The following is a 24,918-nucleotide window of genomic DNA, read 5'->3' as shown; positions in this document are numbered from 1 at the left end:
ATATATAGCAGTACGGTACAGTAGTCCACTGCTCTACCTCTGTGTTGTCAAGTATACTACAAAAGTTCAGTAAAATGACCCAAAAATCAAAATTAAAAGCATCTGATGAGAAGCGTAAACTTGCCAATATGCCATTTACGACACGGAGTGGCAAGGAACGGCTGAGGCCCTGGCCTATGTTCATGGCTAGTGGTTCAGATTCACATGAGGATGGAAGCACTCATCCTCTCGCTAGAAAACTGCAGTGCCACTCCTAGATGGGCCAGGTGTTTGTGTCGGCCACTTGTGTCGCTTAGCTTAGTCACACAGCTACCTCATTGCTCCTCTTTTTTTCTTTGCATCATGTGCTGTTTGGGGACTATTTTTTAAATCTGCCATCCTGTCTGACACTGCAGTGCCACTCCTAGATGGGCCAGGTGTTTGTGTCGGCCACTTGGGTCGCTTAGCTTAGCCATCCAGCGACCTTGGTGCACCTCTTTTTTTCTTTGCATCATATGCTGTTTGGGGACTATATTATTAAATCTGCCATCCTGTCTGACACTGCAGTGCCACTCCTAGATGGGCCAGGTGTTTGTGTCGGCCACTTGGGTCGCTTAGCTTAGTCACACAGCTACCTCATTGCACCTCTTTTTTACTTTGCATCATGTGCTTTTTGGGGACTATTTTTTAAATCTGCCATCCTGTCTGACACTGCAGTGCCACTCCTAGATGGGCCAGGTGTTTGTGTCGGCCACTTAGGTCGCTTAGCTTAGTCATCCAGCGACCTCGGTGCAAATTTTAGGACTAAAAATAATATTGTGAGGTGTGAGGTGTTCAGAATAGACTGGAAATGAGTGGAAATTATGGTTATTGAGGTTAATAATACTATGGGATCAAAATGACCCCCAAATTCTATGATTTAAGCTGTTTTTGAGTTTTTTTTGTAAAAAACACCCGAATCCAAAACACACCCGAATCCGACAAAAAATTTCAGGGAGGTTTTGCCAAAACGTGTCCGAACGAATCCAAAACACGGCCGCGGAACCGAATCCCAAACCAAAACACAAAACCCGAAAAATGTCCGGTGCACATCACTAATTTATACTTACCAGTCCCAGGAGCCGGTGTCCGCTGCTTCCAGGACCCTGCTTCTGTGCCGTGACCCCTGGTGCTGTAAATTGAGCTGCCGCTTTGCAGCATCACTTTACGGCACAGGGACCACAGCACAGCACATGGAGGACCCCGGTGCCTGGCAGCGCTCACCGGAGCACCGATCCCCGGCTCCTGGGACTGGTAAGTATGAAAAACGTTTTTAAAGGTGATCAGCTTGTGCAGAGCCGGCCCTAAACAATATGATGCCCTAGGCAAGATTTTGGCTGGTGCCCCCTAGCACCACCGCTATTTATGCCTCTGACCCTGCACCCCTTTCCCAGCACCATCACCCCTCACCATAGCAGTCCTCCTTTTGGTGTTCCTACCCCCTATGTTTAAAATAGAAACAGGGGGGTCATTCCGAGTTGTTCGCTCGTTGACGATTTTCGCTATACCGCGATTAGTCGCTTACTGCGCATGCGCAAGTTTCGCAGAGCGCATGCGCTTAGTTATTTTACACAAAAGTTAGGTATTTTACTCACGGCATAGCAAAGCTTTTTCATCGTTCTGCTGATCGGAGTGTGATTGACAGGAAGTGGGTGTTTCTGGGTGGAAACTGGCCGTTTTATGGGAGTATGCGGAAAAACGCAGGCGTTCGAGATGCAAAACGCAGGAGTGTCTGGAGAAACGGGGGAGTGGTTGGGCAAACGCTGGGTGTGTTTGTGACGTCAAACCAGGAACGAAAAGGACTGAACTGATCGCAGTGTAGGAGTAAGTCTCGAGCTACTCAGAAACTGCTAAGAAATTTCTATTCGCAATTCTGCTAATCTTTCATTCGCAATTCTGCAAAGCTAAGATACACTCCCAGAGGGCAGCGGCTTAGCGTGTGCAATGCTGCTAAAAGCAGCTAGCGAGCGAACATCTCGGAATCACCCCCAGTGTGCACATTCAGCACGCAGCCCAAAGAGGGGTGTGTTTTTGCTGGCAAGGTGCATGGGCACACAATAGTACCCTCAATTCAAATTATGCCACACAGTAGTGCAACTTTATTCACATTTTATTATGCAATAGTGTCCCTTATTCACGTTACATCACACAGTAGTACCACTTTACAATATATACGTTACTCCACACAGTAGTGCTCCTTATTCACATTACACCACACCATATTGCTCTTTATTCACATTAGACCACCCAGTAGTGCCCTTTCTATACATTATGTCACACATTAGAGCACTTTATACACATAATGCCACTCATTGGTAATGCATTTATACACATAATACCACACAATAATGCCCCCTCACACACATGACACACATTATTAATGTCCTTATAAACATAATGCGCCTTACACATAATGCCAACCCTTATTAATGCCCTTATACACATAATGTCCCTTACACATATGCTGCACATTATTACTGCATTTATACACATGACACGCATAATGCCTCTTATGCCGAACACTATTGCACAATCAACCTACCTGCACACAGCACTTACATGGCCGCTAACACTGTGGCCTCTGCCTCTGCTTGAATACAGATGTGTCTCATACATCTTGCCTCAATGCGCCATGCAGCAGGAGATGCCTTGTGTGAGTCAGCTGGTGGCTCTGCTAATGTCGGGCACCTTTTTTTATGAAAATGCTAATTATTTGCATTTCTGTATGGCTAAGATGCATAAGCAGCTTCTGCTGAATAAAGTGATATGTGGCATGCCTATATACTGTGTGAGACTGTGGCTGTATCTGCATACAAAATGCTACATACAGAATATAGGCATGCTGCATATCATTTTAATCAGCAGAAGCTGCTGGTGCCCCTAGGCATACCAAATGCCCTAGGCATTTGCCTAGTTTGCCTATGCCTAGGGTCGGCTCTGAGCTTGTGTGTCCATCGGACACACACAGCTGATCAGTGCAGCAGGGTCCCTGACAGCTTTCTTTACCGGGGTGGGGGTGGGGGGCTGAGGAAGCTGTGCAAAAGGCTACATATCGCAGTGCTGCCCTGTGATGACACGAGCTGGAGCTGGCGTTGATATCACAGGGCACACTGCAGTGTTTTTTCACTTTTTTTTGTTGTAAATTCGGCCATATCGCATTTCCCATTATAAGTATGGGGAATGCGATGTGGGTTACTAAAAAAAATGACAATTAAAGGGTTTGGAGCAGTTTTTCATGAAAAAATGCTCCAAAAGCCCCTTAATACATTCAGGTGATACTAAAATAATGTGACACGGGTGTGAAAACAGAAAACACCCTTTTTCACTTTTTTTTTTTTTTGTAAAAATAATGTTAATAAATAGGCCCCTGACAGAGAAAAGATATTGAATATTGCAATTGCTGCAACTCTAGACCTTGTGCGGAGACACTGACACGTACAGAGGAATCTGTGAGTTCAGTAATGAGGGATGCACAGATGGGTCTGCTCTGCAATCTATTGCTCAGGTTTTCCAGCTCTGCTCCCTGGACTGACTGTGGCTCTCACATCCCTATATTGTCTGCTTCCTACATTCCAGGCCATCAGCATCACTGTCTGTGATCCTCTGCTACAAATGAATGGCTCCTTTTACATTTTACAAGGGCAGAGAAAACGGAACACCACTCCCAATCTGTAGCTAAAAGGTGAATTATTGCTCTCTATAGGATACAGCTACTTTACACGGCAGAAGGAAGACCCATTGCCACAAAGTGCTTCAAATATTTGCTGCATGGGTCACGGCATAACCAAGCACACACTTACAGCAACTTCACATGAATCGCAGGACACTTTACTAGATGCTATCTAAAGAATAAAACAGCGAGCGTGGGATTTTACAATGTATAGATCATTTTATTTGTACTATTGTTTCTTTTGTCGTGATGATACAAGAAATCTAGCAATGGTTGTTATTATTATTATTATTATTATTATCCTTTATTTATATGGCGCCACAAGGGATCTGCAGCGCCCATTACACAGTACATAATAAAATGAGTAAACAAGAAAACCGCACTTACAGTACAGGACAATATAGGACAGGTATAGAAAACCCGGGGTCAGGTGCCATTAAAGGGAGAATGGAGTATAAGATAGTGTAAGTAAGAAAAGGAAAGGCACATGAGGAAAGAAGTCCCTGCTCTTGCGAGCTTACAATCTAAAAGGTGAGGGGCCGGGGTGACACAGAAGGGGTAGACAGTGAGCATAGACAAGAGGGTTAGGAGGAGAGTTGGCTGGGTTTGGTGAAGAAATGGGTCTTGAGAGCCCGTTTGAAGTTTTGTAGAGATGTGGAGAGTCTGAGGGGGAGAGGTAGGGAATTCCAGAGAAGTGGTGCAGCACGTGCAAAATCTTGGAGGTAGGAGTGGGAGGAAGTAATCAGTAGGCAGGAGAAGCGGCGTGCATTAGCAGAGCGAAGAGGACGGGTGGGTGTGTAAAGCGAAATAAGGTCAGAGATGTAAGAGGGAGAGGAATGGGTGAGGGCTTTGTAGGTGAGTGTGAGAGGCTTAAATTGGATTCTGAATGGGAAGGGGAGCCAGTGAAGGTCCTGCAAGAAAGGGGAAGTGAATTTAGCATGTTTGGTGAGGAAGATGAGACGGGCAGCACCACTGAGGCTAGATTGGAGTGGAGAGAGGCATTTTTCAGGGAGACCAGTCAGGAGGAGATTACAGTAGTCCAATCTGGAAATGACCAGTGAGTGGTAAGGATCTTAGTAGCGTCCTGGGTGAGAGAGGGTCTGATCCTGGAGATGTTTTTGAGATAGAAACGGCAGGACTGCGAGAGGTGCTGAATGTGCGGTTTGAAGGAGAGGGAGGAATTGAGGATAACTCCAAGACAGCGCACTTTGGCTACAGGAGATAGTAGTGCCATCAACAGATAATGAGATTGTGGGAGGTGAGGTTGTGCGGGAGTGAGGGAAGATGATCAGCCCAGGGACATCCAGGAAGAGATAGCAGAGAGACAGTTGGAGATACGAGTGAGGAGAGCAGGGGAGAGGTCTGGGGAGGAGAGGTAGGTCTGACTATCATCAGCATAGGGAGGATATTGTAAGTCAGAAGAGCTAATGAGTTCACCTACTGACGATGTATAGAGAGAGAAAAGGAGAGGCCCAATAACAGAACCTTGGGGACACCTACTGGTAGAGGAAGTTGGGGGGAGGTGGAGTCATGAGACGAGACAGAGAAGGAATGGTCAGAAAGGTATGAGGATAGCCTGGAGAGCGCAGTATCACTAAGACCAAGGAAGTATAACATTTGCAGGAGGAACGGGTGGTCCACAGTGTCAAAAGTGCAAAATCTATTTATTAGGAGAGGGATACATTTTTATTTGTCATAGAGGATCATTCAGATCCAATCACACGCTAGCTTTTTTTGCAGCGGTGCGATCGGGTCTGAACTGCGCATGCGTATGCGCAGGCACGTCGGCCGTCGGCGAAAGGGGTGGCCGGACAGCGACAGATTTAATGAAGAAAGCAATCGTACCGGCGATCGCAAGAAGATTAACAGGAAGAGGCCGTTTGTAGGTGTCTACTGACCGTTTCTAGGGAGTGTCTGGAAAAAAGCAGGCGTGTCCAGCCGTTTGGAGGGAGGATTCCTGACATCAGCTCCTGGCCGGATCATTGCAGCGGCTGAGTAAGTCCTGAGCTGTGCAGCTCTCTGCACAAACTTTCACACCCCTACACATCAACTACCCCCTCCCCCTGTAGGCAGCAACAACCTGATCACAGCACTGCAAAAAAACACCTGTGTGCGATCAGGTCTGAATCACCCCCCTGGTCTTATTCCAAAATCAATTACAGTATGTCTGAGCGAAGGTCCTAATTCAGATTTGTACGTACAAATCCGATGACGTATGGCTGCGCAGGGGCAAGGCCCGTTTTGGAGGTGCAATCCAAATTTTGATCTGAGTGTCCATTTGGGTGTTATCGTTCACGCAACGCAAGCCACGCATCATTGATGATGTCATTATGTCAGTCCCCCCTTTTCAGCCCCTTAGGGGAGGTTTATTAAAATTTGAATTACATAGTTTTCCTATTTCCCACCAGAAGAAACCTCTGTTACATTTCATCTTCCTAACATAGTGAGTGAGTGAGTGAGTGAGTGAGTGAGTGAGTGAGTGAGTGAGTGAGGGTTTTCGCTTTTATATATATTTTATATACATATCTTGTCTGAACTCTGCAGTTTGATCATAGATCAGTGGCTGCTTTCCATAAGATATATTACACTGGCACCAGCCGGATAATTGCGAGCAATTTTCCCCAATTATCCAGCTCAGTGATGCAACTTCAGACATTTTGTTCCTAATCCATCTCTGTGGTGTGTTTCCGTAAACTGCTAACTAAAGTCCCGTATAATAGACACTCTCACCACACAGAAAGTAATAGTTCTTACAAAGGTGTATTTGCAGGATTCTCGCCACTGCGGAGGTTGCACAACACAACGCCATGTGCCAGCGACCCCCAGGAATCACAGACGTTACCCACGGATTACACTGCAGCATCACCTGTCACGTCGCTCTCAGTATGTCCCTAGCCCAGTGGTCTGTGAACTGCGTCTGTATAAAGACGGCCGGTGGTGATTATATAGAGTCAGACCTGAAATTCAGCGTCTGTCAGTGGAAGCTTCTGTGAATAAACATAAGACAGGAGGAAGGGGAAGGAGGGGCAGACAATGGACGTGCAAGGGGGCCATAGCTCAGGCATTGTGCCGTAGCCAGGGTCAGGGTTATACTGGCCCACAGGGGAAACCCCTGTGGTCCCCACTGTCTGAGGGCCCACCCCTTCCTCTAAGGATAAAGTTCCAGACTAATTATATATTATACATACAATACTGTGCAAAAGTTTTAGGCAGGTGTGGAAAAAAATGCTGTAAAGTAGGAATTCTTTCAAAAATAGAAGTGATAATAGTTTATTTTTATTAATTAACAAAATGCAAAGTGAATGAGCAGAAGATACATTTAAGTCAAATCAATATTTGGCGTGACCACCCTTTGCCTTCAAAGCAGCATCAATTTTTCTAGCACAACACACAAACTGCAACCAGGCGCTTAATTGAATTTAATTAATATATCATCAATTAATTATTCTCAAGCTGCAATACAGAGCTACTGACTTGGGGTCTTCAAGTCAGAATAATTAGCACAGGTGGTCCCTGTGCTGATTCCCAAAGCTGCTTTACCAATTAGCTCTCTGCGCTATTTATTATGGTATGGCTGATGTTCAAATGATCAAACTACAAATTTTACTATATTTCATATGTTTTAATACACATAAAAATTAGACCGGTCTAAAATATCATAAACAATGTAAAACAATAATAATCAGTATTATCAAAAATACTATAGACTTAACACAAGGAGGTGGAGCCAAGCTACTATATGCCCAGTTCTCGTAATGGACAAATAGTTTTAACTATACTTCAGTCCACATATTAAACTTATTAAAATGCACATTCATTTATTTCTGTAACCCATGTAGGGATATAGGTTCCTTAAGTGCTTTTTAAAGATGAACAATGTTCCATATTCAACTGCTCGTCAGCAAAGACAGAAATAAAGCATGAAAATGCGCTCCTGGACGGAGCCTTACGTGTAATAACCGTCCGTGCTGTGTATCGCAAATTGAAGCCCCCAAAGGTCTGTGTCGCGGTCCCGGTTTCAGGGGATCAAGCGTCTGCAATGACGCCCGCTGATGACGAGGGTATCCAGAAGAATATATTCAATATACTTCTAAAAGTGTGGATTTTGGACCCATATATTCTTCTTGAACCTACCAATATTGCTGTTCATCGCCACCAACAATAGCCCGTCAGCAATTGAGAGGAGAGAGACCGGGACCTGGGTGCTTGCAAGCAGCACCAAAACGGTGCGGTCTCGTTGATCCCTGTGGCTGGATACCCTCGTCATCAGCGGGCGTCATTGCAGACGCTTGATCCCCTGAAACCGGGACCGCGACACAGACCTTTGGGGGCTTCAATTTGCGATACACAGCACGGACGGTTATTACACGTAAGGCTCCGTCCAGGAGCGCATTTTCATGCTTTATTTCTGTCTTTGCTGACGAGCAGTTGAATATGGAACATTGTTCATCTTTAAAAAGCACTTAAGGAACCTATATCCCTACATGGGTTACAGAAATAAATGAATGTGCATTTTAATAAGTTTAATATGCGGACTGAAGTATAGTTAAAACTATTTGTCCATTACGAGAACTGGGCATATAGTAGCTTGGCTCCACCTCCTTGTGTTAAGTCTATAGTATTTTTGATAATACTGATTATTATTGTTTTACATTGTTTATGATATTTTAGACCGGTCTAATTTTTATGTGTATTAAAACATATGAAATATAGTAAAATTTGTAGTTTGATCATTTGAACATCAGCCATACCATAATAAATAGCGCAGAGAGCTAATTGGTAAATCAATTTTTCTAGGTACACTTGCACAAAGTCAGGGAATTTGTAGGGTTATGGGGCCTAATTCAGACCCGATTGCTGCAACGGCAGCGATCGCAGCCTGAAGCAGACTGTGTAGTGCGCCCGCAAAAGCATCTCACTGGCGCGATGACATCTGCCTGATTGACAAGCAGACGCGGTCGCGCACGGGAGGGGGGGAGGCAGGGCGTGCCAGCAGCGTTTGAACTTCGTTGGGGAGAGGAACGGTCCTGGCAACACAGGCATGTCCGGACCATTGCTGGGGTGGGCCGTGCGGTCTGCGTGATGTTACAGGCAGCCGCTGCGACCCAAAACATGGTGGTAGACAGCGTAGGCGGGGAGGTACTAGCCAGATGTGAAAGCATCGCCGCCGTGCGATGCTTTCGCACCTCTGCGGGGGACGGGGGCTTGACTTGCGGGGCGGACTAGCATTATGCTGGGCGTCCCCCGCATGTCAGAGAATCTGATCGTAGATGTGCTATTTTTAGCACATCTACGATCAGCTGAGAATCACCCACATAGTCAGGTGTGTGATTAACCAATCAAACCAAACAGGTGATAATGATCATCATTTTCATATGTAGGTTAAAACACATGCATTAACTGAAACAGAAACAGCTTTGTAGGAGGCTTAAAACTGGGTGAGGAACAGCCAAACTCTGCTACACAGGTGATGTTATGGCAAGACTGAGCACAGCAACAAGACACAAGTTGTACTGCATCAGCAAGGTCTCTCCCAGGCAAAGATATCAAAGCAGGCTGGGGTTTCAAGATGTGCTGTTCAAGCTCCATTGAATCAGCACAAAGAAACGGGCAACGCTGGGGTCCATAGATGCAGTGATCGGCCAAGGAACTTAGAGCATCTGATTAAAGACACTTCATATTTACTTCCCTTCGAAATCGAAGATGTCCAACAATGCTATTAGCTCAGAACTGTCAGAAACCAGTGGTACCCATCTACTGTTTGGAGAAGTCTGGCCAGAAGTGGTCTTCATGTAAGCATTGCGGCCAAAATCCATACCTTTGACGTGGAAACAAGACTCAACTATGCTCAAAAACATAGGAACTGGGGTGGAGAAAAATCGCAGCAGGTGCTCTGTACTGATAAGACAGAAGGATTTGAGCAAGCCTACATCCACAGAAGATCTGTAGTTAGTTCTCCATGATGTTTGGAAAAACCTCCCTGCCGAGTTCCTTCAAAAACTGTGTGCAAGTGTACCTAGAAGAATTCATGCTGTTTTGAAGACCAGGTGGTCACACCAAATATTGATTTAAATGATGTGATTATTGTGTGGCGTTCACAGTAAATTCTCTGATTAACTGAATAAGGGGTTCAGCGTAGACATGCAAAAAATCTTTTAATGTGGTGTGAAACAGGTATATTATTTGTTCTAAGGAGGCCTGTGTGTGAGGAGAGCCCAGACTGGACACGGTGCTGCCTCTACAAGGAGGCCTGTGTGTGAGGAGAGCCGACACTGGACATGGTGCTGCCTCTACAAGGAGGCCTGTGTGTGAGGAGAGCCGAGACTGGACACAGTGCTGACTCTACAAGGAGGCCTGTGTGTAAGGCGAGCAGAGACTTGACACGGTGCTGCCTCTACAAGGAGGCCTGTGTGTGAGGAGAGCCGAGACTGGACATGGTGCTGACACTACAAGGAGGCCTGTGTGTGAGGAGAGCCGAGACTGGACACGTTGCTGCCTCTACAAGGATGCCTGTGTGTGAGGAGAGCCAAGACTGGACACGGTGCTGCCTCTACAAGGAGGACTGTGTGTGAGGAGAGCTGAGACTGGACATGGTGCAGCCTCTACAAGGAGGCCTGTGTGTAAGGCGAGCAGAGACTGGACATGGTGCTGACACTACAAGGAGGCCTGTGTGTGAGGAGAGCCGAGACTGGACATGGTGCTGACACTACAAGGAGGCCTGTGTGTGAGGAGAGCCGAGACTGGACACGTTGCTGCCTCTACAAGGATGCCTGTGTGTGAGGAGAGCCGAGACTGGATACGGTGCTGCCTCTACAAGGAGGACTGTGTGTAAGGAGAGCCGAGACTGGACATGGTGCTGCCTCTACAAGGAGGCCTGTGTGTAAGGCGAGCAGAGACTGGACACGGTGCTGCCTCTACAAGGAGGCCTGTGTGTGAGGAGAGCCGAGACAGGACACGGTGTGGCCTCTACAAGGAGGACTGTGTGTGAAGAGAGCCGAGACTGGACACAGTGCTGCCTCTACAAGGATGCCTGTGTGTGAGGAGAGCCGAGACTGGACACGGTGCTGCCTCTACAAGGAGGACTGTGTGTGAGGAGAGCCGAGACTGGACACAGTGCTGCCTCTACAAGGATGCCTGTGTGTGAGGAGAGCTGAGACTGGACATGGTGCTGCCTCTACAAGGAGGCCTGTGTATGAGGAGAGCCGTGACTGGACACAGTGCTGCCTCTACAAGGATGCCTGTGTGTGAGGAGAGCTGAGACTGGACACGGTGCTGCCTCTTCAAGGAGGCCTGTGCATGAGGAGAGCTGAGACTGGTCATGGTGCTGCCTATACAAGGAGGCCTGTGCATGAGGAGAGCTGAGACTGGACACGGTGCTGCCTATACAAGGAGGCCTGTGCATGAGGAGAGCTGAGACTGGACACGGTGCTGCCTATACAAGGAGGCCTGTGTGTAAGGAGAGCCGAGACTGGACACAGTGCTGACTCTACAAGGAGGCCTGTGTGTAAGGCGAGCAGAGACTTGACACGGTGCTGCCTCTACAAGGAGGCCTGTGTGTGAGGAGAGCCGAGACTGGACACGGTGCTGCCTATACAAGGAGGCCTGTGCATGAGGAGAGCTGAGACTGGACACGGTGCTGCCTATACAAGGAGGCCTGTGTGTGAGGAGAGCCGAGACTGGACATAGTGCTGACTCTACAAGGAGGCCTGTGTGTAAGGCGAGCAGAGACTTGACACGGTGCTGCCTCTACAAGGAGGCCTGTGTGTGAGGAGAGCCGAGACTGGACATGGTGCTGACACTACAAGGAGGCCTGTGTGTGAGGAGAGCCAAGACTGGACACAGTGCTGCCTATACAAGGAGGCCTGTGTGTGAGGAGAGCCAAGACTGGACACAGTGCTGCCTATACAAGGAGGCCTGTGTGTGAGGAGAGCCGACACTGGACATGGTGCTGCCTCTACAAGGAGGCCTGTGTGTGAGGAGAGGTGAGACTGGAAACGGTGCTGCCTATACAAGGAGGCCTGTGTGTGAGGAGAGCCGAGACTGGACATGTTGTGGCCTCTACAAGGAGGCCTGTGCGTGACGAGAGCCGAGACTGGACACGGTGCTGCCTCTACAAGGTGGCCTGTGTGTGAGGAGAGGTGAGACTGGACATGGTGCTGCCTCTACAAGGAGGCCTGTGGGTGAGGGGAGGCGATGGTTGACATTGTGCCGCCTGGAACACTCTACAAGTATCAGACAAAGGGGTTGACAGCTCCTGGTCAACCAGGTAGAGTGGTGGGTTGCATACCCTATTAGAGACGTATGGATCTCACTCCTAGCTCCACTTGTGACCAGGTGGATGTAACTGGGTGGGAACAGGGTAGGGCCCTGGCACGTAGGATAGGTTTGCTATGGCATATTGTGGGTGCACTGGCAGAATTGCAGGCTGGCAGTGCATGCAGAGATCCGGACACTCTCCTGCACCAGGGATAGCCTATTTTGTCAGTCCCGGGCCCCGCAATTTCTGATGGCCGCCCTGTTACCAGCACTACCGCTGGACTATAAAAGGGAATACATTTTCCAGGTGATTTTATATGTCAGTGCCAATTTATTTTATGGCATACTGTACTGTATACTAAGGACAATTTCTATTTGGAGGACAGAATGGCACCAACAAACAATGCATTGCTCTCAGAAATACTGTACATCATGGCTGCTGTCTGCTACGTCCCACACTTGATGAGATGGCTGCAATTTTCTGCAGTTAAGATTAGAGGTGAGCGGGTTCAGTTCGTCGAGATCCGAACCCCCCGAACTTCACGTGGTTCACACAGGTCCGAGGCAGCCTCGGTTCTTCCCGCCTTACTCGCAAAACCCGAACGAGGCAAAACATCATCATCCCGCTATCGGATTCTCGCGAGATTCGGATTCCATATAAAGAGCCACGCGTCGCCGCCATTTTCACTCGTGCATTGTAGATTGAGCAGGAGGACGTGGCTACGTTCTCTACCTAAATAGCCCAATATCAGCTAATGGCCCTCATTCCGAGTTGATCGGTCGCAAGGCGAATTTAGCAGAGTTACACACGCTAAGCCGCCGCCTACTGGGAGTGAATCTTAGCTTCTTAAAATTGCGACCGATGTATTCGCAATATTGCGATTACTAACTACTTAGCAGTTTCAGAGTAGCTTCAGACTTACTCTGCCTGTGCGATCAGTTCCGTGCTTGTCGTTCCTGTTTGACGTCACAAACACACCCAGCGTTCGCCCAGGCACTCCCACCGTTTCTCCGGCCACTCCTGCGTTTTTTCCGGAAACGGTAGCGTTTTCAGCCACACGCCCCTGAAACGCCGCGTTTCCGCCCAGTAACACCCATTTCCTGTCAATCACATTACGATCGCCGGAGCGATGAAAAAGCCGTGAGTAAAATTACTTTCTACATAGCAAAGTTACTTGGCGCAGTCGCAGTGCGAACATTGCGCATGCGTACTAAGCGGATTTTCATTGCGATGCAATGAAAAATACCGAGCGAACAACTCGGAATGAGGGCCAATATCCGCTCAATATCTGTGCTCAGTATCAGTGCTGCATTGTGGTGACCAGTATATAGTAGTACAGTACAATAGTCCATTGCTGTTCTCACTGCCCAGTGTCAGTTCTAGTATCCTCATCAGTGCTCAGTATCCAGTGGCGTAAGTTCGCCCCAGTCGCCCGGAGGCATGATAAGTGTTGGTGCCCCCCCCCCCCCCCCCTCCTACACACACGCCCTTCATATGTAGCTATCCGGCACTCATGTTGAACAGTAGTAGCGTGCTCAGGTGCCTTTCCCAATAGTAATATATATACACATACAAAGTGGACGGCACTCCAAGTCAGTCATCACAATAAAATAGACACCAGCATACCATTATAGCAAATCTACAGTACTCCCTCACCCACTAGCGTGTCACAATGTAGATGCTTTGGCGCAGTGGTGTGCCGATATACAGTATATATATAAACAACACACAAACGCCACTTTCAAGAACAATACAGCAGGGGATTAAGTCCGACTGCCCTGGCGCAGTTAATAACAATCCCCATAATTATAGGGATTGATGAGAAGGGCTCCATGTGTAGGCTACACAACAGCTCTTCTTCCTATTTTAACACCATAAGTACCTGTGTAGCAGCCTATAAAGTGGGTGACCCCCGCATCAGCAGTGTGTGGATGGGCTCCGCAGCAGAATGACGGAAGACGCAGAAATAACTCTGATATCCCGCTCAGTATAGGGGGCACAACGTCCAGTGACTGCTCTCTACACTCTCACATACAGCAGGCAGGGTGGCGGACGTGGAGAATTAAGCAGATGTTCATCACAAGGCTTTCTCTCCTAGCATTAGTCCTGATCACAGTTCAGGGACAAATCATAGGGAAGTGTGGAGGTGGCAGGTCACACTGGAGAAGGAGGAGGTGGATAGCAGCTCCCAGGACTCTAGTCTGCACTCCTTCTCCCCGGCCAGAGGCGAGAACCAGACAGCTGTACTATTGCGAGACCTGTCACATAGAATTTGATGGCAGATAAGAAATACTTGGCCAATGTAGTCTGCCCCTGTACACTCATGTACTAGGGTTAATATTTGTTGGGAGCCAAATAACCTACCTATCCAGAGTACCTGGTGGTAACCACGCCAGCAATGGGAGACTATACAAACTCTACACAGTCAGGGCCATGGCGGGAACAGAACCCATGACCTCAGTGCTGTGATGCATAATGATAACCATTACACCGTCCACACAAAAGGGAGTATGCAAGTCACTGTATTCCATGGACACTAACATACTGCGCACTGATACAGTAAATGATAATACTATATATATATATATATATTCATCTTGTGGTTCAGTACTCACTATTGTATATGCAGTTGCCTGGGTGCCCTTGCTGATAATGATGTATATAAGTGTGGCGTCCTTTCCTTAGATGCTCCCAACACCAGGTGAGAGATACTGCATGGCACTCCAGGACTTATTTAAATCAATAAACTTTTACCGCAATATATCAACGATTCTGGGTTATATATTGCAGTAAAATGTAATTGATTCAAAGACGTCCTGGAGTGCCATGCAGTATCTCTTACCTGGTGTTGGGAGCATCTAGGGATGTCACACTTTGCCTATATCTATATCTATCTATCATCTATCTCTATCTATCTATTTATCTATATATTTTATTTTTTTATAGGACTGTGAGCCTGACACTCCTTTGAGGGTACAATGAATTCTTGCTGTGGTGCCCTCCTTAGGTCAAAGCAACGGTCTCATATAGATGTAGAATTCAGTGGCACTCCACAGACTTCTATACAGTTAATACTCCATACTTTATTTAATTCATGGATTAATTATTTATTATTAATATATTCAAGTCTGTGGAGTGCCACTGAATTCCACATCTCTCTCTCTCTCTCTCTCTATACATTTACTTATTCTGGTGCCCCCACAAGAAGTTTTAATATATTGCTGGGAGGTGCTGCACTTAGGATCCCTTCAGTAATGACACACACAGCAGCACCTTTATATAATCAATATTTCAATCTGGTACTATAGATTGTCATCAGGTATGGTATCCTGGTGACAATCTATAGTACCAGATTGAAATATTGATTATATAATGGTGCTGCTGTGTGTGTCATTATTGAAGGGATCCGAAGTGCAGCACCTCCCAGCAATGTATACAATAAGACCCCCCCCCCCCCACCCCGCGCGCGCGCCCCCCAATCACCGGCTTTCGGCACGCACGATTATGTGACCATCACAAGGAAGGGTAAGTGAGGCTGCCCTGGACCTCCACTTACCCGCAGAGCCGGAGCACACAGCGGCTGGCCGGTGGGATTTTCCCTCAGAACGCTGAGGGTGCTCATGCTGCTACGAGCTCCTCCTCTTCCGGTGACAGGTTCCAGGCTGCGAGTAGCTCCTCCAGTCCTCCTGATCTGCGGGCTCCCCCTGACACTGACACGAAAGCTCCTCTTCAGGAGTCAGGCAGCGGGAGACAGTGTGGAGGAGATGCGCCCCCTTGAGGCCAGGAGCCCGGCGGCAGCCGACTCCACTGCCTCCCAGAGTTCCGCCCCTGTCAGTATCACTGGTCAGTGTCATGTCAGAACAAAATGTTTTGGAGGTTGTGGAGGTGTCTTCCTCAGAGGAGTCACTCTGTACCAGGTACTCAGGATTGCCTTGAGTGGTTTCGTCCCATTAGGATGGAGACAGAATGGCTGGATAGCCTAGGAAATAAGATTCCTCAGAGTTCATTAGGGCATACTCTATTATGTTGCTGGAAAAAAGCTACAAAGAATGCTCTAGATATGGATCAGTCCATTTCATCTAGGACCCCCTCAGCTCCTGATTCACAGGTCTTGCAGGCCAACGCGGACATCGATGCCGACACAGGGATCGACACAGAAGTAAGAGGGGGGCACTATGATAGATTGCAATATAAAATTCAGCAATTTATCAATGCCATTAGGGATGTGTTAGAAATACCTATACAAATAGAGGAAAATTGTTGTATGCTAACTGCAAAATCATTAGTGACATTCCCGGTTTTGGAAGAGTTGAATACCCTATTTGAAAGATCCTGGTTAAACCCAGAAGAGGTTTTTCACATCCCCAATAAAGTACTTAAGACTTATCCCTTTCCTGAGGAGGATAGAAAGAGATGGGAGATTCTTCCCATAATGGACATTTCTCTGACGTCCTAGTGGATGCTGGGGACTCCGTCAGGACCATGGGGATTAGCGGCTCCGCAGGAGACAGGGCACAAAAATAAAGCTTTAGGATCAGGTGGTGTGCACTGGCTCCTCCCCCTATGACCCTCCTCCAAGCCTCAGTTAGGTTTTTGTGCCCGTCCGAGCAGGGTGCAATCTAGGTGGCTCTCCTAAAGAGCTGCTTAGAAAAAGTTTTTAGGTTTTTTATTTTACAGTGAGTCCTGCTGGCAACAGGCTCACTGCAACGAGGGACTTAGGGGAGAAGAAGTGAACTCACCTGCGTGCAGGATGGATTGGCTTCTAAGGCTACTGGACACCATTAGCTCCAGAGGGATCGAACACAGGCCCAGCCATGGAGTCCGGTCCCGGAGCCGTGCCGCCGACCCCCTTGCAGATGCCGAAAAGTGAAGAGGTCCAGAAACCGGCGGCAGAAGACTTTTCAGTCTTCATGAGGTAGCGCACAGCACTGCAGCTGTGCGCCATTGTTGTCACACACTTCACACCAGCGGTCACTGAGGGTGCAGGGCGCTGTGGGGGGCGCCCTGGGCAGCAATGAAATACCTATACTGGCTAAAAGATACATCACATATAGCCCCTGGGGCTATATGGATGTATTTAACCCCTGCCAGGTCTCAGAAAAACGGGAGAAGAAGCCCGCCGAAAAGGGGGCGGGGCCTATTCTCCTCAGCACACAGCGCCATTTTCCCTCACAGAAATGCTGGTGGGAAGGCTCCCAGGCTCTCCCCTGCATTGCACTACAGAAACAGGGTTAAAACAGAGAGGGGGGGCACTTATTTGGCGATATGATTATATATATTAAGATGCTATAAGGGAAAAACACTTATATAAAGGTTGTCCCTGTATAATTATAGCGTTTTGGTGTGTGCTGGCAAACTCTCCCTCAGTCTCTCCAAAGGGCTAGTGGGGTCCTGTCCTCTATCAGAGCATTCCCTGTGTGTGTGCTGTGTGTCGGTACGTGTGTGTCGACATGTATGAGGACGATGTTGGTGAGGAGGCGGAGCAATTGCCTGTAATGGTGATGTCACTCTCTAGGGAGTCGACACCGGAATGGATGGCTTATTTAAGGAATTACGTGATAATGTCAACACGCTGCAAGGTCGGTTGACGACATGAGACGGCCGGCAAACCAATTAGTACCTGTCCAGGCGTCTCAAACACCGTCAGGGGCGTTAAAACGTCTTTTTACCTCAGTCGGTCGACACAGACACAGACACGGACACTGACTCCAGTGTCGACGGTGAAGAAACAAACGTATTTTTCTTTTAGGGCCACACGTTACTTGTTAAGGGCAATGAAGGAGGTGTTACATATTTCTGATACTACAAGTACCACAAAAAAGGGTATTTTGTGGAGTGTGAAAAAACTACCTGTAGTTTTTCCTGAATCAGATAAATTAAATGAAGTGTGTGATGATTAGAGATGAGCGCCTGAAATTTTTCGGGTTTTGTGTTTTGGTTTTGGGTTCGGTTCCGCGGCCGTGTTTTGGGTTCGAACGCGTTTTGGCAAAACCTCACCGAATTTTTTTTGTCGGATTCGGGTGTGTTTTGGATTCGGGTGTTTTTTTCAAAAAACACTAAAAAACAGCTTAAATCATAGAATTTGGGGGTCATTTTGATCCCAAAGTATTATTAACCTCAAAAACCATAATTTACACTCATTTTCAGTCTATTCTGAATACCTCACACCTCACAATATTATTTTTAGTCCTAAAATTTGCACCGAGGTCGCTGTGTGAGTAAGATAAGCGACCCTAGTGGCCGACACAAACACCGGGCCCATCTAGGAGTGGCACTGCAGTGTCACGCAGGATGTCCCTTCCAAAAAACCCTCCCCAAACAGCACATGACGCAAAGAAAAAAAGAGGCGCAATGAGGTAGCTGTGTGAGTAAGATTAGCGACCCTAGTGGCCGACACAAACACCGGGCCCATCTAGGAGTGGCACTGCAGTGTCACGCAGGATGTCCCTTCCAAAAAACCCTCCCCAAACAGCACATGACGCAAAGAAAAAAAGAGGCGCAATGAGGTAGCTGTGTGAGTAAGATTAGCGACCCTAGTGGCCGACACAAATACCGGGCCCATCTAGGAGTGGCACTGCAGTGTCACGCAGGATGTCCCTTCCAAAAAACCCTCCCCAAACAGCACATGACGCAAAGAAAAAAAGAGGCGCAATGAGGTAGCTGACTGTGTGAGTAAGATTAGCGACCCTAGTGGCCGACACAAACACCGGGCCCATCTAGGAGTGGCACTGCAGTGTCACGCAGGATGTCCCTTCCAAAAAACCCTCCCCAATCAGCACATGATGCAAAGAAAAAGAAAAGAAAAAAGAGGTGCAAGATGGAATTGTCCTTGGGCCCTCCCACCCACCCTTATGTTGTATAAACAAAACAGGACATGCACACTTTAACCAACCCATCATTTCAGTGACAGGGTCTGCCACACGACTGTGACTGATATGACGGGTTGGTTTGGACCCCCCCCAAAAAAGAAGCAATTAATCTCTCCTTGCACAAACTGGCTCTACAGAGGCAAGATGTCCACCTCATCTTCACCCTCCGATATATCACCGTGTACATCCCCCTCCTCACAGATTATCAATTCGTCCCCACTGGAATCCACCATCTCAGCTCCCTGTGTACTTTGTGGAGGCAATTGCTGCTGGTCATTGTCTCCGCGGAGGAATTGATTATAATTCATTTTAATGAACATCATCTTCTCCACATTTTCTGGATGTAACCTCGTACGCCGATTGCTGACAAGGTGAGCGGCGGCACTAAACACTCTTTCGGAGTACACACTTGTGGGAGGGCAACTTAGGTAGAATAAAGCCAGTTTGTGCAAGGGCCTCCAAATTGCCTCTTTTTCCTGCCAGTATAAGTACGGACTGTGTGACGTGCCTACTTGGATGCGGTCACTCATATAATCCTCCACCATTCTATCAATGTTGAGAGAATCATATGCAGTGACAGTAGACGACATGTCCGTAATCGTTGTCAGGTCCTTCAGTCCGGACCAGATGTCAGCATCAGCAGTCGCTCCAGACTGCCCTGCATCACCGCCAGCGGGTGGGCTCGGAATTCTGAGCCTTTTCCTCGCACCCCCAGTTGCGGGAGAATGTGAAGGAGGAGATGTTGACAGGTCGCGTTCCGCTTGACTTGACAATTTTGTCACCAGCAGGTCTTTCAACCCCAGCAGACCTGTGTCTGCCGGAAAGAGAGATCCAAGGTAGGCTTTAAATCTAGGATCGAGCACGGTGGCCAAAATGTAGTGCTCTGATTTCAACAGATTGACCACCCGTGAATCCTTGTTAAGCGAATTAAGGGCTGCATCCACAAGTCCCACATGCCTAGCGGAATCGCTCCCTTTTAGCTCCTTCTTCAATGCCTCCAGCTTCTTCTGCAAAAGCCTGATGAGGGGAATGACCTGACTCAGGCTGGCAGTGTCTGAACTGACTTCACGTGTGGCAAGTTCAAAGGGCATCAGAACCTTGCACAACGTTGAAATCATTCTCCACTGCACTTGAGACAGGTGCATTCCACCTACTATATCGTGCTCAATTGTATAGGCTTGAATGGCCTTTTGCTGCTCCTCCAACCTCTGAAGCATATAGAGGGTTGAATTCCACCTCGTTACCACTTCTTGCTTCAGATGATGGCAGGGCAGGTTCAGTAGTTTTTGGTGGTGCTCCAGTCTTCTGTACGTGGTGCCTGTACGCCGAAAGTGTCCCGCAATTTTTCTGGCCACCGACAGCATCTCTTGCACGCCCCTGTCGTTTTTTAAAAAATTCTGCACCACCAAATTCAAGGTATGTGCAAAACATGGGACGTGCTGGAATTTGCCCATATTTAATGCACACACAATATTGCTGGCGTTGTCCGATGCCACAAATCCACAGGAGAGTCCAATTGGGGTAAGCCATTCCGCGATGATCTTCCTCAGTTGCCGTAAGAGGTTTTCAGCTGTGTGCGTATTCTGGAAAGCGGTGATACAAAGCGTAGCCTGCCTAGGAAAGAGTTGGCGTTTGCGAGATGCTGCTACTGGTGCCGCCGCTGCTGTTCTTGCGGCGGGAGTCCATACATCTACCCAGTGGGCTGTCACAGTCATATAGTCCTGACCCTGCCCTGCTCCACTTGTCCACATGTCCGTGGTTAAGTGGACATTGGGTACAACTGCATTTTTTAGGACACTGGTGAGTCTTTTTCTGACGTCCGTGTACATTCTCGGTATCGCCTGCCTAGAGAAGTGGAACCTAGATGGTATTTGGTAACGGGGGCACACTGCCTCAATAAATTGTCTAGTTCCCTGTGAACTAACGGCGGATACCGGACGCACGTCTAACACCAACATAGTTGTCAAGGACTCAGTTATCCGCTTTGCAGTAGGATGACTGCTGTGATATTTCATTTTCCTCGCAAAGGACTGTTGAACAGTCAATTGCTTACTGGAAGTAGTACAAGTGGGCTTACGACTTCCCCTCTGGGATGACCATCGACTCCCAGCGGCAACAACAGCAGCGCCAGCAGCAGTAGGCGTTACACGCAAGGATGCATCGGAGGAATCCCAGGCAGGAGAGGACTCGTCAGAATTGCCAGTGACATGGCCTGCAGGACTATTGGCATTCCTGGGGAAGGAGGAAATTGACACTGAGGGAGTTGGTGGGGTGGTTTGCGTGAGCTTGGTTACAAGAGGAAGGGATTTACTGGTCAGTGGACTGCTTCCGCTGTCACCCAAAGTTTTTGAACTTGTCACTGACTTATTATGAATGCGCTGCAGGTGACGTATAAGGGAGGATGTTCCGAGGTGGTTAACGTCCTTACCCCTACTTATTACAGCTTGACAAAGGGAACACACGGCTTGACACCTGTTGTCCGCATTTCTGGTGAAATACCTCCACACCGAAGAGCTGATTTTTTTGGTATTTTCACCTGGCATGTCAACGGCCATATTCCTCCCACGGACAACAGGTGTCTCCCCGGGTGCCTGACTTAAACAAACCACCTCACCATCAGAATCCTCCTGGTCAATTTCCTCCCCAGCGCCAGCAACACCCATATCCTCCTCATCCTGGTGTACTTCAACACTGACATCTTCAATCTGACTATCAGGAACTGGACTGCGGGTGCTCCTTCCAGCACTTGCAGGGGGCGTGCAAATGGTGGAAGGCGCATGCTCTTCACGTCCAGTGTTGGGAAGGTCAGGCATCGCAACCGACACAATTGGACTCTCCTTGTGGATTTGGGATTTCGAAGAATGCACAGTTCTTTGCTGTGCTGCTTTTGCCAGCTTGAGTCTTTTCATTTTTCTAGCGAGAGGCTGAGTGCTTCCATCCTCATGTGAAGCTGAACCACTAGCCATGAACATAGGCCAGGGCCTCAGCCGTTCCTTGCCACTCCGTGTGGTAAATGGCATATTGGCAAGTTTACGCTTCTCCTCCGACAATTTTATTTTAGGTTTTGGAGTCCTTTTTTTTACTGATATTTGGTGTTTTGGATTTGACATGCTCTGTACTATGACATTGGGCATCGGCCTTGGCAGACGACGTTGCTGGCATTTCATCGTCTCGGCCATGACTAGTGGCAGCAGCTTCAGCACGAGGTGGAAGTGGATCTTGATCTTTCCCTAATTTTGGAACCTCAACATTTTTGTTCTCCATATTTTAATAGGCACAACTAAAAGGCACCTCAGGTAAACAATGGAGATGGATGGATTGGATACTAGTATACAATTATGGACGGGCTGCCGAGTGCCGACACAGAGGTAGCCACAGCCGTGAACTACCGCACTGTACTGTGTCTGCTGCTAATATATAGACTGGTTGATAAAGAGATAGTATACTCGTAACTAGTATGTATGTATAAAGAAAGAAAAAAAAACCACGGTTAGGTGGTATATACAATTATGGACGGGCTGCCGAGTGCCGACACAGAGGTAGCCACAGCCGTGAACTACCGCACTGTACTGTGTCTGCTGCTAATATATAGACTGGTTGATAAAGAGATAGTATACTCGTAACTAGTATGTATGTATAAAGAAAGAAAAAAAAACCACGGTTAGGTGGTATATACAATTATGGACGGGCTGCCGAGTGCCGACACAGAGGTAGCCACAGCCGTGAACTACCGCACTGTACTGTGTCTGCTGCTAATATATAGACTGGTTGATAAAGAGATAGTATACTCGTAACTAGTATGTATGTATAAAGAAAGAAAAAAAAACCACGGTTAGGTGGTATATACAATTATGGACGGGCTGCCGAGTGCCGACACAGAGGTAGCCACAGCCGTGAACTACCGCACTGTACTGTGTCTGCTGCTAATATATAGACTGGTTGATAAAGAGATAGTATACTCGTAACTAGTATGTATGTATAAAGAAAGAAAAAAAAACCACGGTTAGGTGGTATATACAATTATGGACGGGCTGCCGAGTGCCGACACAGAGGTAGCCACAGCCGTGAACTACCGCACTGTACTGTGTCTGCTGCTAATATATAGACTGGTTGATAAAGAGATAGTATACTCGTAACTAGTATGTATGTATAAAGAAAGAAAAAAAAACCACGGTTAGGTGGTATATACAATTATGGACGGGCTGCCGAGTGCCGACACAGAGGTAGCCACAGCCGTGAACTACCGCACTGTACTGTGTCTGCTGCTAATATAGACTGGTTGATAAAGAGATAGTATACTACTAATATTATATATACTGGTGGTCAGCAAAAGTGTGCACTGTTTAATTTTAATATAATATTATGTACTCCTGGCTCCTGCTATAACCTATAACTGGCACTGCAGTAGTGCTCCCCAGTCTCCCCCACAATTATAAGCTGTGAGAGCTGAGCAGTCAGACAGATATATAATATATATAGATGATGCAGCACACTGGCCTGAGCCTGAGCAGTGCACACAGATATGGTATGTGACTGACTGAGTCACTGTGTGTATCGCTTTTTTCAGGCAGAGAACGGATATATTAAATAAACTGCACTGTGTGTCTGGTGGTCACTCACTATATAATATATATATATGTGAGAGCTGAGCAGTCAGACAGATATATATAATATTATATACAGATAATAGATGATGCAGCACACTGGCCTGAGCCTGAGCAGTGCACACAGATATGGTATGTGACTGAGTCACTGTGTGCTGTGTATCGCTTTTTTCAGGCAGAGAACGGATTATAAATAAAACTGGTGGTCACTGGTCACTATCAGCAAAACTCTGCACTGTACTGAGTACTCCTAATGCTCCCCAAAATTAGTAAATCAAGTGTCTCTCTAATCTATTCTAAACGGAGAGGACGCCAGCCACGTCCTCTCCCTATCAATCTCAATGCACGTGTGAAAATGGCGGCGACGCGCGGCTCCTTATATAGAATCCGAGTCTCGCGATAGAATCCGAGCCTCGCGAGAATCCGACGGCGTCATGATGACGTTCGGGCGCGCTCGGGTTAACCGAGCAAGGCGGGAAGATCCGAGTCGCTCGGACCCGTGAAAAAAAACATGAAGTTCTGGCGGGTTCGGATTCAGAGAAACCGAACCCGCTCATCTCTAGTGATGATGCGTGGGTTTCCCCCGATAGAAAATTATTGGCGGTATACCCTTTCCCGCCAGAAGTTAGGGCGCGTTGGGAAACACCCCTTAGGGTGGATAAGGCGCTCACACGCTTATCAAAACAAGTGGCGGTACCGTCTCCAGATAGGGCCGCCCTCAAGGAGCCAGCTGATAGGAGGCTGGAAAATATCCTAAAAAGTATATACACACATACTGGTGTTATACTGCGACCAGCGATCGCCTCAGCCTGGATGTGCAGCGCTGGGGTGGCTTGGTCGGATTCCCTGACTGAAAATATTGATACCCTTGACAGGGACAGTATTTTATTGACTATAGAGCATTTAAAGGATGCATTTCTATATATGCGAGATGCACAGAGGGATATTTGCACTCTGGCATCAAGAGTAAGTGCGATGTCCATATCTGCCAGAAGTTGTTTATGGACACGACAGTGGTCAGGTGATGCAGATTCCAAACGGCACATGGAAGTATTGCCGTATAAAGGAGAAAAAGACAACGTCTTTTCAGCCTCAGTCCTTTCGTCCCCATAAGGGCAAGCGGTCAAAAGGCCAGTCATATCTGCCATGGGATAGAGGAAAGGGAAGAAGACTGCAGCAGGCAGCCCATTCCCAGGAACAGAAGCCCTCCACCGCTTCTGCCAAGTCCTCAGCATGACGCTGGGGCCGTACAAGCGGACTCAGGTGCGGTGGGGGGTCGTCTCAAGAGTTTCAGCACGCAGTGGGCTCACTCGCAAGTGGACCCCTGGATCCTACATGTAGTATCCCAGGGGTACAGATTGGAAGTTCGAGACGTCTCCCCCTCGCAGGTTCCTGAAGTCTGCTTTACCAACGTCTCCCTCCGACAGGGAGGCAGTAGTGGAAACAATTCACAAGCTGTATTCCCAGTAGAGATGAGCGCCTGAAATTTTTCGGGTTTTG

The sequence above is a fragment of the Pseudophryne corroboree genome, chromosome 7, assembly GCF_028390025.1.
Source record: "Pseudophryne corroboree isolate aPseCor3 chromosome 7, aPseCor3.hap2, whole genome shotgun sequence".
Taxonomy (NCBI): Eukaryota; Metazoa; Chordata; class Amphibia; order Anura; family Myobatrachidae; genus Pseudophryne; species Pseudophryne corroboree.
The sequence above is the reverse complement of the archived record's forward strand: the minus strand, read 5'-3'. Positions refer to the sequence as shown.